Genomic DNA, 9381 nt, shown 5'->3' on the forward strand with positions numbered 1-9381 from the left:
TTTTTTTTAAAATCATTTTCATAGGCCATGTGTTAATTTAATAGTTTCGTTTCGTTCGTTCGTTTGTTTGGTTTATTATTATTATTATTATTATTATTATTATTATTATTATTATTATTATTATTATTTGTGTGTAGTGCAGCAACAGATTTGGTCCACATTTGTTAGAAGTTGTGGTGCCTAACAATCCAGAGACCTATTTATCAATTGGTGCATCCATGAAAGTAGTACTGTATACTTGAAACTGTTAAAGTGCAAGTTGGATGAAATATTTAAAACAAAACAAAAAAAAACTAAATTAAAAAAAAAATTTTAAAAAAGAAAAAAAAAAGGTATGAACATTTTGCTTCTTGTAAGCAAGAAAGCTGCTTTAAACAACAAAGGGGGTTTGGGACGAAGCGTCTGTTTTGTATAATAAAAACTTTTCCCTGTAGGACTGAATACAGTGTTAGCCCTATACACTGCCATTTAGTGCATAGGTTACGTTACTTCCATTCTACTCTGGGCACTTCTGTTGTTCTGTCATACTGATCATTTTTTATTTTTTATTTTTTGTTGATTTCCTGTCACATTTTAGTCATATATGCATTACGAAGTATTATCTTATAACACCGTTTTGCTGCTAACCTTATTTTGCTTGCCATAAATCCTCTTCTTACCACACACGGCTTCCTACCATGCAGAAATCATAAACCGCTTCGCTTTTGTTGGGATTTCCTTATTTTTTTTTCTTTTCCTGTTATTCCTTTTTTTGTGGAACTTAAAGAATGTGAAAGGGTGTTCTTTTTTTCCTTTTTTTTTTTTTTTTTTAACGAAACACTTTTTCTTGTTTGGTTTAAAAAAAATAATAATAATTAAAAAAAAGTAAGTAGGATAATGTGATTCATTCCAAAGTAACAGAAGGCTGTTTGTATGAAAGTAAAAGGCTTGTGAACAAAGAAAGCTAAGCTGTTGTACATATTCGTAGTTGGCTGTGCATGGTAAAAAAAAAAAAAAAAAAAAAAAAAAAAAAAATTAAAAAAAAATTTATTAATATGAAGAAATGCAAAAATGTATTGCTTTTTGGTATTCCTATTCTGAGATGAACAAGTAGCATGTAATGCAACTGTTTGACAGGTTAAATCAAATCATGCTTTAAATTGTTTCAAACGATGAAATCACATAACATTTCTGGGTTTTTTCATGTTTATTATTGTACAGTTGTTTTTTTTGTTTTTTTAAAAAGTTGAAACACAAAGGTCACGGTTTTTAATTAACTCTTACGTGAACTTTTTAATGTTCTTATTTAGATTTTTTTTTTTTAGTATTTTAACATTTTTTTTTTTTTTTTTTTTTTTTTTTACATTTTATTTTAATCCTGAAGACACTTTTCGATTGTGTTTCATAAGAGACATCTTGGCCTCCTAAGGTGCAATCCTGCCTCTGTCCAAATCCTAAGCGACTGTCCTGATTCCAAAGGCTTTACAAACGTGCTTTAGCCTTTCCCTGAATGTGGAGCAGCATTACGAGACTGAGCTGTCGGCTGGCACCACGTGCTAACGGTGTTTAGCCTGGACTAGAAATGCTTCCCACACAAGGACTGGTAAAGCAAACAAACAAAAACTTAAGGATGGTCCAACAATATAACTGTACATAAATGTTGCAACTGCACAGCAGCCAAAAAAGAAAAAAACAACAAAAAAAAACTTTTTACGGATGGATAGCGTGAAGCAAAAGAGGACACCTTCTAAAGGTTGAAATTAGGATTGTTTCTTCTGGATATCAAAGGGATCATCACACGGCGCAATCATATTCTTCACAATATGTACTCTACAACGCCTGGGTAACACAGGAAATGCACCCTGAGGTTTTAATAAAAAAGAAGCCCCTATGGCTAAAACTTTAAATAAACTAAACCAAAAATGTTATTGATGTTTTATATATAGAGAGTAGTCTCATTAGTTTTTGTTACTGTAATGTTTGAGGTCTCAGCTGTACCGTATTACGGTAAAATAACATGGTTTTGGAACTTTTTTTATTTTGTCACAGACCTGTTGTCATAGTTGAAATGACGTTTATTGTAGATGGTATTTGAACAACTTCTTCTGGAAATAGTTCATCAAGTATGTTTGTTGCTCATTGTTGTGATACATTAAAAACTGTATCTGCAAACTATTTCTGGGTGTCCTTTAAAAAAAGCAAACATCTCTTTAACACGACGTTCTGTAGAAAGACGTGCTAACGTTTACGCTTTAGCTGTAGCGTTTACGATTTTGTTTCTACACTTTGCTAGAGTAATACACGACAATAATATTCGACAAAAATTTTAGGCAAATCGCTGAGAGGGAAAAGACAGGAGATGTGAAAGGCGGGGACTTTCACTTCTGCCGTGAGCCAATAGAAATCGAGTGGGCGGGACTGTGGTCGCTTGGGATTTTTGCTGCTAATTATTATTATTACTAACCATATCAGACTTTTTCATCGCTGTTTTTTTACTGTCGCTTGGCACACAGTTTAGAAACATAAATAGAAAACATAAATAGTCTTTTCATCCACTGACATATGCGAGGGTTTTTGAGGTAAAATTCTCTCTTGTTTTGGGAGGTTTTTTTTTTTTTTGTCTCTTTATGTAATTTTATTGTTAGTGAGGTTGGCATCACAGTATCTTTACTGCAGAAGTTCGGAGACCACTACGTTCACCCACTTTTCATTTCACATTCTGTCCTCTTTTAGGTGTTATTAAGTTTGATTTATCATGATGCTGTGGATTATCCCTAGGAGTGCCAGATAATAATCAAGCTCCTCCTCCAGATAGATAGATAGGTAGGTAGGTAGGTAGGTAGGTAGGTAGGTAGATAGATAGAGAGATAGATAGATAGATAGATAGATAGATAGATACAAGCATACATACAAGCATACATAAATAGATACATAAATTTAGATAGATACATACATACATACATATAGAAAGATAGATAATTAGATACATACATAAATATAGATGGATGGATAGATAGATAGAGAGATGAAAAATGGATTATGTAGAAAACACCACCATGTGTTATGGTAATTAGAATCAGGGAGCTGCTAAATTCTGATTGGTCAGAAGGTGGTTGATTCATTTTCTATAACAGCAACTGTGACAGTAGCACAGCTAAAAATCACAGGTTTGTATTAACGCGCTCGTTATCGTTAATACGTTATCGTTTCTATAGCAACTGCTCATTCACGGGGTCTTGTATAGCCGATGCGCCGTTGTTGAAGTTCTCTGCAAGGAGACATTTATATAGTGTGTACGTAGGGAGTCTCCAGTGTTAGGTTTTTGTAACAGTGGGAAAGTCTTCATGACAGCGGCGTTTATTGGTAACATAGCAAGCTGTTTATTTGTGTTTGTTTGTTTGTTTGTTTGTTTGTTTTTTCGTCTTATTACCTTTGAGAGAGAGAACGATATGTTTATAGCTGCTATAGCGTAAGTGAGAACAGGAACTGACTCGTTTTGTCAATGTTCCACAACGTTAAATGCAACTATTAACAGATAAAAAGTATGACATGTTTGTTAGATTAAAAACAAAAAAATTGGAATGGCTGATAAATCGCTGTGATGTGAGAGGGATAAAACACTTCAGGACGTGCTGTTGTAGGAAAATAATTGACTCAAAGTAGTAACAGTATCACAGCTTCTTCACGCCGCTCTGTCGTTGATTATTTTCCCGTCACGGCACCACAGTGCCGCGACAGTGTCTTTTATTCCTCACTCAGATTCCTTTATCTTCAGATCGTCGCAATATTGATTTTATCTTCTGGAATTGTAGATGGAACATATATAACATTTCACATCATTTCAGAAATTTGGACTTGTTTGGAAATTTATCCGAGACGAGACGGAAGAAACGTACTCGCCGTTTCCACATCTGCATTAGTGCACTCTCATTTTCAGGAAAAAAAGCTTAACGTTATTACACCTCCGTTATTGTTCCCACAAACTAGACTACATTTCCCCTGTTCAGCGCAAAAATTCCCTCAGTATTCTGTGACTAGATCGGATTTGACCTTTTGTGAGAACAATAGCAAGAGGCATTTCAGTTCTGTCTTCTCTCCCGATGATGTGAAAACGGCCTTCCTGTCCTTCCACAGTTGTTTGCTGACATTTTATACCGCGGCGTCTCATCCTGCTCGCTCCGTATGCATCCTGTGCAGAACTCGCATGATTGTTCTGTTGTGAGAAAAGAGCAGCTGAAGTTAATTCCCAACGCGGCACTAAAGAGGCCTCGGCTGTGCGTCTGAGCTGTAAGAAATGTTTAGACATCTGTGCTTATAAACGCGCTCGAAACCTCAGTCGTCAGTAATGTCATCATGTTTTTATCAGAGAGCTGCAGATGATGAGGTTGAGTTTCAGGGCAGATGTGACGTGAACAGAGTTGTTCTTTAATGCAGTATGTTTCACAGTGAATCACTGTAACTGTTTAATAACATTTGAAAAGTTTTGTTTACAAAAACGATCCGGGCTAACGATGCTTCGTCTAAGTAAATATTCATACCTTTACATACCTGATAAAATCTTAAAAATGATGTTAGAGCTAAATTAGTATTAAACTCTCTACAGAGAAATGTTCTTACAGGACAGATCTGACATAAATCCAACCATTATCAACAATTCCATACATAAAAATTATTTGGAAACTGATGTTTTGGGTTTTATATATATATATATATATATATATATATATATATATATATATATATATATAAATATGTCATTTTATGTGTATCCACGTTAGGAAGTGTGATTTATGAGGGGTATACCGGCATACCTGTAAGGAATAAAACATTCCCTGACATGCTGATTATTTTACTATAACAGCACGTCCCAAAGTGTTTTATTCCTCTTACACCGCAGCGATTTGCCAACAGTTACAATTTTAAAGAATTAAAGAGCCACACATCATACTTTTTTTTTTTTTCCCCGCTATAGTTACATTTAACGTTGTGGGAAGTCCACAAAACATGTTTTCACTTTATATATTTTATATATTTATTTATATATTATCTATTTATTTATTTATTTATATATTTACTATATATATATTTATATATTTTATATTTTATAGTAGCTGTAAACAGTCGTTCCGTCTCCAGTCTTTCTTTCTTCACTCGTAAAACAAAACAAAACAAAAAAACCCTGACAGCTTGTCACATTAATGAGAAACCCCTCCGTTTAAAGTTACAGCTTTACCTCTGACTGTTACAAAGCGCTGACACTGGAGACTCCTTCCCTGAACGTTAAATAAAGCTTGCATATCCTTACGGAAAACTTTATGTGGAGCATTTTCCGTACGAGTCCCTGTGAACAAGCTGTTGCTATAGAAACGGTCGCATTAATATAAACCTGTGATTTGCAGCTGCAGTACTGCCAGAGCTGCTGTCGTATGTAAAAATACACTGACAAATAAACACGTTTTTCAGGAATACACGACAAGACAAGTTGTTCCATTTCACAATTAGATGCTCGCAAAAAACACTAGACTGATAAAACAAAACGAAAAATGATCGACGTGTCCGTATTATTTCGACCCGCATCGTCTGGTGGAAAAGATTTAGGATGTTTTGTCCTGTTGCGTTGTGACTGAAGGCGTGACAGCACGATGATACAGCGTTTAATCATGCACGGTGTGTTTTTCTCTAAATGAATCCATCAATAACGCAGCTCTCACCGAGAAACAGATAATTAGCTTGCGCATATTGAAAGTTCATTACATTGCCTTATGATAGCACTTATACAGTCTCATACACAACCGTAGCCCTGTGTCGTCGACGTTAATGCCTATCGACATGTTGTTGATATTTTTTCGCGCCAGATCCGGGGTAGTAAACTTAATGAAAAGTGATTGCATTGGATTCTTTCTTCTTCTTCTTCTTCTTCTTCTTTTTTTCTTTCTCTTGGCATTGAATTCCCATGTGTAGAATACTAATTCTTGCATTTAGCTCCCCGAACCCGGGCCTTTCATTTACACAGATCCCACTCTAATTAAATTCCTCACATGGGAATGTATCATTCCTGCTTAATCCCTCATTCACTGGTCCAAACATTGTATTATCCCGAGAAAATCCATCAGCTGCAGGCTATGCCAGAAAAAAAGAGTAAAATAATAATAATAAATAAATATATAAATAAACCCCATGCGCATTTCTTCTCTGGCCTAGTGTGACTGTGAGATATGCCACATGCTGTCAGTCAGCAATTACGCTCATTTTCTAAAACTAACCTCAGAAAGAAGACGAGTGTAAGAACAAAAACATGCTAAGAAGCAAATTAAGGCATAATCACCGAGTAACACATCCTGAACATCTTCACAGCCTCGTCTCGTCTCGTCTTTGTGTTATTATAATAATAATAATAATAATAATAATAATAATAATAACAACAACAATAATAATAACAACAACGATAACAACAGCAATAATACAATTTGTAATCTCTTAATTAGCCTATTTCATCCCAAAATGGCAGCACCAGCTGAGACGCGCATTATTTCTGCAACTTTTTAATCTTGTTCCTCCGTGTTTCCGAACCACTTTGTCCTGAGAGCTATTTTAGATTCCAGTCCTGGATTCATAAACTTGCGCCGCTCCAAACACCTGTGTTTCATTTAGCACAATGCACCTGAGCACAAAATAACTACTCGTTATTTATGACTGTGTCTATTTAGAACGGTTTGTTTGTTTATTTATTTATTTATTTATTTATTTATTTATTTATTTATTTATTTGACACTAGTGGATATGGATTTGTGGATTTAGTGAGCGTATAAACACAAACCGGTTCATATAAACAGTTTGTAATTGCTAATTAGTTAGTGTTGTCACTAGCAGGACGTTTGCGTACAGGAAAGCAACCTTAGCTTGAGGTTTTTGCCACTTAAATGCATTCGACGTAGAACCCTTTTGCGGTATGGAAACGCTCGGATGTACGGTTCTACACAGATAGAACCTCTATGCGTTCCCTCAGACAGACGGTATGTCACGAGTTGGGTGATGTGGGTACGTTGTCAAAAAGAATGAGTCATAAGATTTAGGTTGAGTTGTAAGGTTTATAAAACCTGTAAGGAATAAAACGCTCTGTAGACATGCAGTTATAGGAAACTAATCAACTGTAGGATCCTGAAGTGTTTTATTCCTCTTACACCGTAGCAATTTGCCAACGATGACAACAATTTTTTTCATAAGAACTCCACATCATACATTTGATCTGTTTATAGTCGCGTTTAATGTTATGGAAGGTCCATGAAATGAGTTAGTTCCTGTTCTCGCTTAGGTTATAGCAGCTATAAACGGTCTTTCCATCACCGAGCTTTCTTTTTTCTCTCTCTTGAAGTTAATAAGACAAAACACACACAGACACACAACGCAGTTTGTCATGTTACAGAGAACCCACAAAGTCCTCTGTCATGAAGATGTTGGAAAACATGAAGTTACAGCTTTGGATATAGAGAGAGGTACTGTATGTCATCACGTGGTTCATACCTCCAAACACTTGAGGCACTAAATGTTTGACCTTTTCACTTCACATTGTACGTAATGAAACTTTATTACGTACGAACGTTTAAAAATTCCGCTTTACACCGAGTAGTGTCTTTCGCTACATTACCTGTACCTTACCGACGTTCAGTTAGCCGTGAGATATCGCTCGACTGTACGTCTTGTTCCAGAACAATTAAACCGCACGTGCACTGTGAACGAATTTTATTGTTTTTATTTTAACCATTCTTTTCTTTTCCTTTACCCAAATTCAGCCAAGCCTTAGACTGTTTGCATTTTATTGACTTGAAATGAAATTCCTAACAACGACGCTAATCATTTCTACTATATGATATTATGCTATACTATACTATAATCGCATCCTCCTGTCTATTTCAGGTGTAAATAATAATAAGAATAATAATCCATCCATCCATACCGCTTAATCCTTTTCAGGCTCACTGGGAACCTGGAGTCTGTCCCAGGGAGCATGGGGCACAAGGCGGGGTACACCCTGGATAGGGTGCCAATCCACATACACACTCACAAACTTTGGACATGCCAATCAGCCTACCATGCATGTCTTTGGACTGGGGGAGGAAACCGGAGTACCCGGAGGAAACCCCCGCAGCACGGGGAGAACATGCAAACTCCGCGCACACAGGGCCACGGTGGGACTCGAACCCCCGACACTGGAGGTGTGAGGCAAATGTGCTAACCACTAAGCCACCACACGCCAATAATAATAATAATAATAATAATAATAATAATAATAATAATAATAACAATAATAATAATAATAATAATAATAATAATAATAATAATAATAAAAAACAACAAGCTTCCACAAGGGTGAAATTTATTCCTTCTGTACTGGAGAGAGAATGAGAACGAGCAATGTGTAAAGAAGAGCTGATAAAGATATACATACGATACCTGAGAAATTATTGCATTTTGAACGAGACCTACTCGTAATATTACCAATATTCACCACAGACCACATTCAACAAAGCTGTGTGTGTGTGAGAAATGAAAGCTGTGTGTGTGTGTGTATGTGTGTGTGTGTGTGTGTGTGTGTGTGTGTGTGGGGGGGGGGGTGTCCACCGAGCGACATGGAGGAAACACACACACAGGGAACAAAGGAAGCTGTTTCTGTTCCTTCTGGGACTTTTCCAGCCAGATTGCTCGGTTGTGTTTTCCACATCCCAAATGAATCAGGATGAAGGCTGAGAGGATGCTATTGCTTAAGACAGATAGATACACTTCTATCCTGCCTCTGCTCACACAGAAACATCTTATTCCCTCCATGTTTCTGTGATGTTCGACGCACGCTCACCGAGGCCGTGCATCTAAATACAAACAGCGAAGCCTCGGAAACGCCTGCAGTGTCAGCTACATTTAGGCAGCACTTTGTTTTGTAGATTTTAAATTGCATTCTCTGCTTTGTATCTCCGTGTACGGATCGTTTTTTACATTTATTTCAGGAATGCATCATGTGCATGCAGCTCAGGCTGGCAGATTTGATTTCCTCTTACAGAAGAATGAAGGGGTTTTTTTAGGTGCACGTTTTGGAATAATTTAAGTGTAGCGTGTCAGGAATGTCAGGAATGCATGCATTATTGTGTACATGTGTGAATTACCTAATATTAGTCATATTTGATATATAGGAAGCAATTTTGCAGCAGAGATGAAATGCTTGGCTCTGTGTGAGATGTGTTTGATATACAGAGATTTTTTTTATTTTTGTTCCAGTTATATTGTGTGGGTTTTTTTTCAGGGAACAGCGACACATCTGCTAGATGCTCCAATAAACCTGTGTTATTTCATTAATATGTGCAATTTATAGAAATAGATTTCCACAGAAATAAACGAGAGTGCGTTGAAATA

The 9381-nt window shown here is 36.3% G+C and overlaps 1 protein-coding gene across 2 annotated transcripts in view; it reads left to right on the forward strand.

Moving 5' to 3' along the window:
• zfhx4 (zinc finger homeobox 4) overlaps positions 1–2154 on the forward strand; it is a 74205-nt gene extending 72051 nt beyond the window's left edge. For both annotated transcript variants that reach the window (XM_053674741.1, XM_053674742.1), the window contains one exon: positions 1–2154. This exon is cut by the window's left edge and continues 2422 nt beyond it. The gene's annotated coding sequence lies outside the window, so the exon portion shown is untranslated.
• The last annotated feature ends 7227 nt before the right edge of the window (positions 2155–9381 follow it).

The sequence above is a fragment of the Ictalurus punctatus genome, chromosome 23 (assembly GCF_001660625.3).
Source record: "Ictalurus punctatus breed USDA103 chromosome 23, Coco_2.0, whole genome shotgun sequence".
Lineage (NCBI taxonomy): Eukaryota > Metazoa > Chordata > Actinopteri > Siluriformes > Ictaluridae > Ictalurus > Ictalurus punctatus.